Here is a 10,381-nt window from a genome sequence, read left to right as displayed (position 1 = left end):
CTGGCTGGGAAACAAAGCTGACACTTGTGAGCAGTTGGAAAACCGAACAAGGCAGTAAATAATTAAGCGCTACTCAATTACATAATTGATTAATTATAACTAATTGCTCCTTAAATGAACTGCTCTAGTCCACATTGATCTTCCTTGGCTCTGACCTCCTCAAGTGGCCAGGGTCTGAACCGCTCACTCTGGCACTTACACATTGTCCAGAACACACGTCCCATCCCGCCATGGATGAGTCCCCCCCCCTTATAATGGAGTGTCCCCAAGGGTGAGCCAAGAATGGGCCCTCGCTTCTTCCTCCTCTATCTCCCACAGCTCGGCTTTAGCAACTGGAGGAGTCTTAACGAGTCACCGAGTCCCCGTGTCCCGGAAGACATCACTGTATCAGTCAGGCTGCCACAACCAGCTGCCTTCGACTGCGTGGCTTAAGCAACAGAAATGTGTCTTCTCACAGTTCTGGAGGCCCAAGGTCAGGGGTCAGCAGGTTCGACTTCTCTCAGAGGCCTCTCCCCTTGGGTTGTGCAGAGCTCTTCTCTCCCTGCGTGTTCACTTGGTTTCCCTGTGTGTGTGTCTCCTTTTCTAACGAGGACACTGGGCAGGTGGAGTAAGGGCCCGCCCATTCGATCTCCTGTCACCTACATGGCCTCTTTCAAGGCCCCCGTCTTCAAAAACACTCATGTCCTGAGCTCCTGGGGCTAGGGCTTCAACACACAAATTCTGGGGAAGACACAGTCCAGCCCACAACAACTTCCAATAGTCTAAGTGCTTAACAAGTGTTGTGGGCTTGGTGAAATGAGGAAATGACAGACAAACAGATGGATGGATAGAAAAACAGGACGACTGCTGAACAGATGAGGCCAGAACAAAAGGTAGTGTAAATGGGTTGAAAGAGTTTTACCCAGTCCGGGCCCTGTCCAGTCTGCCACATCCTTTCCTTTCGCCTGGAAGGTGTCTTTTAAGGATGATTTCCTTTGTTCCTGTCACAGCCCTTGGAGAGAGACAGGACACTGGCAACGGTGTGGAGAGCAATAATGGGGGATGTGACACAGAACAGAGGGGGTGTTGTCCTCGCACAGGCCTCTAGGGGGAGCAGTGTGGCTCTCTGGGGTCCGAGAGCGGAGGAACACAGAGTCCCACGTGATGTTCTGAAATTCTAACTCAACCCTGAAAGGAAAACTTTGTCAAGAACCAACCCAGAGAAGGGAGGCCAAGCCCAGGAATCGGGCCTTTTTTCCTTCATGTTCAGCACAATGTTACCGCTGTTCAACAGGAGCCGCTCGCCCCGCAGCCGGAGAGGCCCTGTAATTACAGTGGGGCTGAGAGAGTGCTCAGGGTCAGCAGCACAAAGAGGAGGAAATTGCCTGCACAGATTGGCTCAAATACCAGGTTCAACGAAGAAGAAAACACAATTTGTTCATTTGGAAAATGACTCCGGTGACGTGAATGCCCTACATGTTGTTGGAATTCAGGGGGAGACAGGGCAACAGCTGCCCCCCGGTGGGCGGGGGGGGGGGGGCACACTTCCAGGGAAAAGACAGTTGGCTGCTTTTAGACCCAAAAACAATTTTGTGGGTCAAGCGAGTGGACAGCAGAAGAGACCCTCAGTTGCATGGATGAGTTTAGGTATTTATGACCCACAAGTCAGCAGGGCTCCGAGGAGCTCCGAGCTGTTTGTCCAGAAGCAGGTCTTTGTTCTGAGCTCCCAGAGTAGGCAACGCTGCGCGGCTGCTTGCTGGACTCAGGCACCTCTGCCACGAAGCTGAGGGTTGTCACCAGTGGGGTTCCTTCTCATCAGCAAAGCGGGATGTGAGTTCACAGGCACATCTGCATCCATCGACAACCCCAGGGCCTTACTGTAAGTCCCTTTCTCATCCGCAGACTGAGACATGGACACGTGGAAGACCTCGTACAGAGGAGACAGAGAGAGGCCTGGATACCTGAACCACCATCATGCGAGGAGGCTTCTGGGTTGGAGGAATACCTACCTAACTCGGCCAGGATGGTCGAGGTGTATACCTGCAGGCCTAGCATAATCTTTACCATCCAAGTGCCTCCATTGGAATATGAAATTAAACAGATATCCTCTGGAATATCAGAGGACCCCATCTGGACCCTTCTCTGCCTTTCAGCCACAGCATTTCTGATGAGTCCGAGCTCCAGGTGGCAAAGGAACTCCAGAAGGGATGTGGTGGGAAGACGGCACTGATGTGGGAAAGGGTGAGGAAATGCCTGGAGACTGGGCAGGAGGGGCCTCCAGGACGGGGGTCGGAGGCCGGGCCCTGGCCACATCCCTGAGGGGCCCAGGCCACTTCACGGTGGCTCACCACCTCCCACAGATCCTGCTGTCTTAGCTCTTCCATTTAACAACACTGTCTGGCATGTAATTGACTCTTAAACATAGTGCTGTTATTGTGGACAAAGTTTAGTTGTTGCTAATTAAGTCATTGAAAATGGAAATAAAGAGAAAACATTGAACTGCTCACAATCATTCGGTGAAGCAGAATGACTTTGTCATCTATTTAAAAAACGCACACATGCCCTGGCTGATGTGGCTCAGTGGATTGAGACTGCGTTTTCGAACCAAAGGGCTGTCAGTTGGATTCCCAGTCAGGGCACGTGCCTGGGTTGTGGGCCGGATAGATGCCCAGCAGGGGGCGGGCAAGAGGAACCACACATTGATGTTTCGCTCCCTTTCTTTCTCCTTATCCTCTCCTCTCTCTAAAATAAACTAAATAAAATATTAAACACACACACACACACACATGCAAAATAGAACATGGGACCCCGACATCCTCATTCTCCTCCCAGGAGTTTCTGCTGCTCAGACTTGTCAATTAGTGGGTGAGTGGGCTCTGCAGAGCCCAGCTGAGCAGAGCCCAGCCTCTCTGCTCCCAGCATCCTTTGCTCATTTACATGGCCTCAGAATTTCCACTGCTTTCTATTTGCACAGGAAGCGCCTTTTTGTTTTGGCCTCTAAAATTCCAATTTTTATTCTAATTCTAGTTGTGTTTGTGAAAAGTGTGCAACAGTACCAAGGATGAAGTTAGCTAAAGACAGCGAGACATTAGCTCACCTAGAGAAAGCACTAAAAAATGGGTAATACCTACCACTTTCAAAATAGAAAGAAAACATAAAGGATTTTTTTAATCCCAGCAGCAATTTAAAGGATAAACAGTAAATACAAGTGGAATTACACCAACTAACCATATTACCAGCAGTCAATTGCTGTAGAGTAAACATTTTTATTTCCAGGGCATTCTAATATATTCAAAGACATGGAAAATGGCACCAGAAGAATTTATCACTGACATTTGCTAAATTAGATATTCCTGAGGTTTGCCTATATGGATGACAACATTTTTAGCACTTCAAGGTCCTTGCAAGAAAAAGTCTCTATAAAAATTCAGGGCGGTATTCTTATCATCAACACTTTAAAAATGACTATGATTGTTACAGCAGTTTTAAAATCAAAGAGACCTAAAAGAAAGGGGAAAATTATATGTGTACTCCACATTTCAATTTGTATACATGAGATTCAAAACATAATATTGCGATGTTTATTTCAGATAAATTTGTTTTTACCAAAGACTTTTTTCCCCCCAAGCCAAAGTCAACGTGAAGCTTAGTGAAGACCCGCCAGCCAGATAATACCCATCAACAACTCGCCAATTAACCAGGGCATCGTGTTTGACAGTTCCGTTCTCAACCTGTTCAACGGTGCATGCTGTTTTGGCTGCTGTCCTAATTAATGACTAATCTATAAAACGGGGATAAATACACATACCTCCTACCTGCCACCTACATAATTATAAGGATTGAATTAGATCAAACCTACCTACCTGGCATGGTAGGTGCTTGGTAAATGTTTAAATTTTACATTTCTCTTTATTTTTCCCCAACATTCTATACACACTTGTGGTTTTTACTCTTGTGTTTCCAAGGCTATTTAGAAACAAGTAAGAACAAAATAAAAAGATCCTTTTGCATGATAAAATCTCCTAATGTGGATGTTTTCCAAAAGCCACCCACAAGTCAGAGGCCTCGGGGGTCAGTCTGAGGATCTGTGGCTAAGAACCAACCCCACCCGGCTCCAGGCCGAGGCTCACTGTCACTGTGGTCCCCCATCCCAGAGGACAGTCAGATCAAAGTCTAGAAATGGACTGAATTGCAAATGCTTTGAAACTATTGCACTAGAAATGTATTTGTACTCCTGCATCATTTTTGTGTCTTTTCCCACCTTAGATTCTCCATATTCCACTCCAGGAAAATTCTCAAAATCATGATGGGTGTCCCTGTCCCCCCTCTCCCACCCACGCCAGCAGCAGATGTGGGCTCCCTGGTCCTCTGGTCCCCAATCCTTCTCTCCCATTCCTCCCCCAATGACCCATTAGCTGAAATTAGCCCTCTACGCAGTCTGTTTACAAAACACCATGTAATGTGCTTTTTAAAAAATCACCAGAAACCTCTAGAATTCACAAACAATGAATTCCTTAGGGCAAGGACAACAGTTTGCATTTGTTCAAAATCCTCTGTAAGCGCTGCCATAGCTGGTTCTCAGCTAATAATCCTCGAATGGAACGCAATCTTTTTTTTTTTACTTAGCACTGCCAAGAGGTAGTCACAGTGCTGCAGTTTGGGGTCTAGACGCCGCGTTGGTGTCAAGATGACTCTGAAAAATGACCTTCCCCCACGTCCTCTCGGGTCCAGCCACCCTTGGCCCTTCCACAGTGCCATATGCAAACATGAGCCTCAGGCAGGGAGTGTGTCAATTCAGCCAGTGACTCCACCCTCCAGTGGTCAAGAATGGCTGTGAAGAGGGGTACACTGAATTTTGTAAATCTGCTATAGAGCGTGAATAAAATTTTGACCTTGTTCCTAAAGTGTTTTCCCCCAATTGTATTATATTTATACTTAGCATATATATATATATATGCTACACAAATATATATATATATTTGTGTATACATACATATGCACACCAAGTAAGACCACCTAACACTTTATGGACACATGGAAACAGCTTACATATCATTTTATTTTGCATAACAGTAAGTAGAAGGCACAGGCACAGCCTTAGAATGACATTCAACGAAGTACATCACAGGAGCCACATCCATCAAAGCCCCAGTCAGCTCCCGCAGCAGGACACAAGGGAATCTGAACCGCCGGTTTGTGTTCTGATCTGCGGGTAATTCCTAACCACAATTTAAGTTTAAGTGACCCCATAAATTCTTTGGTGTTTTTGGCTGAGGACCCACAATGCATAAACACAAAGTACTTCGCGCTGGTTTTTCTCCCCCAGGTATCTCTTTATGTGAGGAGACAAGCATGTGCAGACCCATGGAAAGTACTAGAGTTTTCTGTGATGGTTTTGCAGGCTGAGGCCGCACTCCCACCCTGCAGACACCTGAGCCCCGGCTGGTCTGACCACATCGGCTCTTGTCCTTGGCCTCTTTATCTTTACGCTGTGTTAGCGTTCCACCTGCCGATGTGTTAGTGTTCCACCTGCCGACCAGCCAGGGAATAGGAAATTCTCAGTGCACCTGTCCCAGAGTGCAATTCTCAGTGGACACCTGTCCCAGAGTGTACCTCTAACTTTCTTTACAAAGGAGACCTTCCAAGAGAAAGGAAACCACACATCTCAGATCCCTCCACACAACACTTCCCCTTGGTTTTCAGCTCCAAGTTGTGGCTGTTATACAAAAGCAGCTGTGACTTCCTGTGATGAAAAGTCAGACCAGGAGCACCGAGCACCTCGATTAAGTTTTTGTGAGTCAGAACATTACACCAAAGTCCCTCTGGACATCGCCTCAGTCAACTCCCTCCGTTTACAAACGAGGACACTGAGGCATGAGCATTTGAAACATGCACCAAGAGTCCCACTCAGTGGGCACTTTCTACGTGGGTCCTGCTCTCCCGACACTCCACCAGGAGGCCTCCCGCCCCACTCCAGTGCCAGTCACTCACGTGATCAATATGTGTGTGAAGCTCTAATGCGCCCGAGTGACTTTTCAGCATGGAGTGTGTGTTCTGCTTCGCCCAACTAATGTCCCACCTCTCCTGATGAGCAGACGTACGTTGGAATTCTATGGTGTTGACCACTTTGTTATCTATGTTAGTTATCTTTGCGAGAGCCTTCAGAATAGGTGCTGGCAATAACAACCATGAGTGACACCCTGCACTTTACCGAACTCTTTCACGGACATTAGCTCACTTGATCAAGTAAATAAACAAAATGTTTCTTTATTCAGGGTGAGAGAGAAATAGGAAAGGCAGAGGAAGCTGACTGACAGAAGTGTCCACTAGAAAAGAGAGAGACAGAGAGAGAGAAATTCAAAGTATGGGCAGAGCTCAATGAGAACACATTTTACCTTTTGGAGCCAAGGAGCTTAAAAGCCTCCCGTCACTTACCCACCATGATCTCCCTTCGGAGGAGCTCAAGCCCAAGACTCTGCCTGAAAAAGAGATTGCCTGACCTCCTCCTCGGCACACCACGCTTCCCAGGGCTGCAGTTTACAGACTGCGCTCCCAAGAACCCTGCCACGCTCTGGAGGGGTCTGGGCAGGAAGACCAGGCAGAAAGTAGAGATCTGACCACAGAGACTGGAATCCGGGGGGCGGGGGGGGGATGTCCTCTGGCCTTGACGGGAGCGGAGACCAGCCTCTTCCAACCGACGGGGGACTGTTGCTCCCTCAGGGCTCAGGGGAGCCCATGGATCTGCAGACCAAGGTATCTTTGTGTTTGTTTTTCATGATGAAAACATACTAATAATGTCAGGGAAAATTATGACATGTGAAATTCCACTACCTAATCCTGTCAAGTTTACATTTCTCTATAATCCCTGGTAAATCTATGTAAAATTGTGCATCCGTTTTAGTTACAGGGTGATTATCCGCTTTGTATTTTTTCCAAGTTTCTACAGGTTTCATGGCATAATGGTCTTTATTTTTATAATCATAATTTCAGGGAGGAGGATTCAGATCATCTCAAAATTTGTAAATAAAGAGAATTTCTGGGTTAAAAAACAAAAACTAGTAAGCCAGTGTGCTGGGGAAGAGCTGAGCCAGCCACAGCAGGAAGCCAAGATTCTGTGTCGGAGCAGGGCTGAGAGGCTGCACACCACCAGCGTGACTGGGTGCAGACTCGGGGAGCCAAGGTTGGAAAAGGACAGCTCTGAGACCAGGTTGGGGAGGGGGGAGGAGGGAGTGAGGGGGAGGGGGTGTCCAGCACGGCCTAAGAGAGATAGGCCCAGTGTCTGAGACATGGAGGTTTGACCAACAGGACAGGGCCCTCTCCTGTGTGAAGGCAGTGACATCAGACTCCAGAGTTTGTCACTGTCAATGCACCATCTGGTCCCACATACACCACACACCAGGCTCACCTGGGTGTGTTTCATGTCTTTCTCCCTAAAGGATGAACCTGGCCACCTCTGTACATGAAGACACCATTGGGTTCCTGGGCACACAGAACTGAATAGCAGTGCCCACATCAAGCTGTGTAATATCATAAGGCCCTGGCCAAGGGCAAGATGGCAGCCATTGAGGGGTATGCCTCCTCTCCACGTAACAAGTGACACTCTGTGGAGCGCCTTAGCCAGGACATGGTTACTGCTCCCTGGAGCTGATTATCTTGCTTAGTCATAGATTTCTGCTCTTCTAGACATAGAGAGATGGGCATAAATGGCCTTGTGCCTTTGCCTTTATATGTAAGGGACTTTGAGGGTGGCTGAAGATCATATTCCCACGTCCCAGGAGCTTTTTACCCGCAGGGCTGAAACATCCCTGAATGGTGACTCACAGTGCCAGAGGGATCCCAGAGTGAGAGCAGAGAGTTTTCGTTTGTAGTTTAAAGGCTCGAACTCTGACACAGGAAGGCCAGTGGGCTCCAGGCAGAGCCTATGGTACCATAGTACAATGGCCGCGCCCCAGCAGGCATGTCACCTGGCTGAATGGCTGTGCCCTCTCCCTCTTCCCACCCTCATACGTGCCTGACCCTCGCCTCTAAGAGAGTATGAGTTGTTCTAGACCCAAACCATGGCGATGGCCCTCCCATCTTCAAATCTCCATTCCCTATTAAATTTAAACTTGAATTATGTATTTTGCCTTCCCTCCGGATAACGCTGCCTTCTGCGATATGAAATTAGATTGAGGTGAGAGGAATAATTGCTCAGTTGTTTGAATTTTTATCATTACACTCAAAGAAGAAATGGTAACTCAACTAACTCTTCATTAAAATTGCTATATTTCATCCAAAATAGAGCATGTCAGAATGAAGGTTCTGGGCACATTTTAATGGTGTGTGTTCTTACAACACTGTAAGATTCAAATTTCCCCAAGTGCTTCCTTGTAATAAGATCAAAACTAGTGTGGTTGACTGTCTCAAAAAAAAAAAAAGACCCACCTTGTATAGGCCAGAGGACAGCCTCTGACCAGTCTGTCAAAGGCGACCTTCACGGGATCCAGAGGGCGGCCAGGAGCTCACACCGGCCAGTCTCCCCAACTTGACTTTCTGCATCACTGAAGGCTCGGGCTCGGGCTCACTGCTCCGGCTCTTCCCCCTCCTGGCCAACTCACAGGAGCTGGGATCTCTGAAGAGCAGCTCTCTGTCCACAAGGCCCTCGGCTGGAGCCTGCACCATGCCTGGACTGGCCTCGGGGAGGGTTTGGGCTGCACATGCCTCCAACAGGACAGAATGAGAACAGAATACATCATCGCCACAATCCCCCCTTCACACCTACACATGCAGAGCGTGCACACACTTATACAACACACACACACACTTTTAGTCCTGTATTCTCTATCTAAGTGAATGAATGGTCTCACCATTCTCCTAAGTTGCTCAAGCCAAAACCTGGCGAATTCTACATTCTTCCCTCCTCCATTCCCAATAGCCTCAAACTCTCAGTGATATCTGTGCTAACTTAACCCCCAAATACCTTATTCTCTAGCCCATGACAATGGTCCTCTCGTTTGAACCATTGTTGTATCAGGAAATACAATAATTTAAGGAAGGGAATTCCACCACACCTTAAAAACTCAGATGTTGAGCAGTTAACTACCAGGTGCTCTGTGCTGGGCTTAACATGAACACTCCTGACCTCAAGTAGCTCCCAGCCCACACAGAGGCAGGATACCTAACCATGAAGAAGTGAGAGAAGGACACAGTGTAATGATAAAGTGACAACCCAAAACAATAATTATCCCCGAATGGGTTATCTGGAGGGGAAAGACTGATAGGGCAGGAGGTATCAGAAAGGCTTCCTGGAGGAAGTAAGACTTTGAATTAAGCCACCAAGAATGAGCAGAACTTGTATGAAGTAGAAGGAAGTAGAAGGAATCATGGAATGAAGTCTTGAGAGCCAGAAGAACCATGGGCTACACAGAGACAGAGGAAAGCTGACTCCATGTTGGGATTGGTAAGAAATGGTAAAAAGCCCTGGCTGGTGTAGCTCAGTGGATTGAGCGCGGGCCTGTGAAGCAAAGTATCACGGTTCGATTCCCAGTCAGGGCATATGCCTTGGTTGCAGGCCAGTTCCCAGTGGGGGACACATGAGAGGCAACCATACACTGATATTTCTCTCCCTCTCTCCTTCCCTTCCCCTCTTTCTGAAAATAAATAAATAAAAATATTTTTAAAAAAAGAAATGGTAAAAAGCAGGATAAGTCAAATTAAGGACATAGGTACTTCTTCTGAGTATGGGTCTTGGCAGTTACAAAGACCAGGGAGGAGAAAGCAGGCAGGCTTTTTGGAGTTCTCTGAAGAAAGGGGTACACGAATGTGGGCTCGCCTCCTGGCTGAATTTAAAAAAAAAAATGAAAGTAGGCAAGAAGCCAATAAAACTAGGCCTGAAGTCAAAACTATTGTCTCTGGTTAAAGCCACCTCCTTGGCTGCAGCCCCAGCATCGTGTTTTGTCTGCTGCCAGCCTGTCCAAACTACCAGGGTAAGTGTCAGGGGCATGTAGCACTTGACCAACCAGGGGCCAGTTTCCCCAGGGGTCCAGAAAGGAGTCCACTTAGGAGTGTGCTCAAGTCTGTAAACTCCAGGGTTGCATGTGGCATGAAGAATGGGGCAGTCAGCCAGGAACTTCGAATAGAAAAGCTCTTTGTTCATTCAGGAGAGGAAAGGGCACCTCCCCTTGCACGAGGAAGCACGGGCCTGAGGGGTACCTCCCCTCAGGCTTGGAAACCTGCTGAGCAGGCCCAGGGCATGCATGTGAGCACCCAAGCAACAGCAGAGGGAGAGCATGAATTCACTCCCAGAGAAGGTGAGACAACAAGGAAGGGCAAGCTCATTTTTTAGAGCAGGGACCCACGGGGTATCTGGTCACCCACGGAGCAGGTAATCCACGGGGAAGCACCCAGGGCCTCCAGGCATGTG

The sequence above is a fragment of the Sturnira hondurensis genome, unplaced genomic scaffold, assembly GCF_014824575.4.
Source record: "Sturnira hondurensis isolate 20B ecotype Veracruz unplaced genomic scaffold, ASM1482457v3 Scaffold0022319, whole genome shotgun sequence".
Classification (NCBI taxonomy): Eukaryota; Metazoa; Chordata; class Mammalia; order Chiroptera; family Phyllostomidae; genus Sturnira; species Sturnira hondurensis.
Note: the sequence above shows the minus strand (reverse complement) of the source record.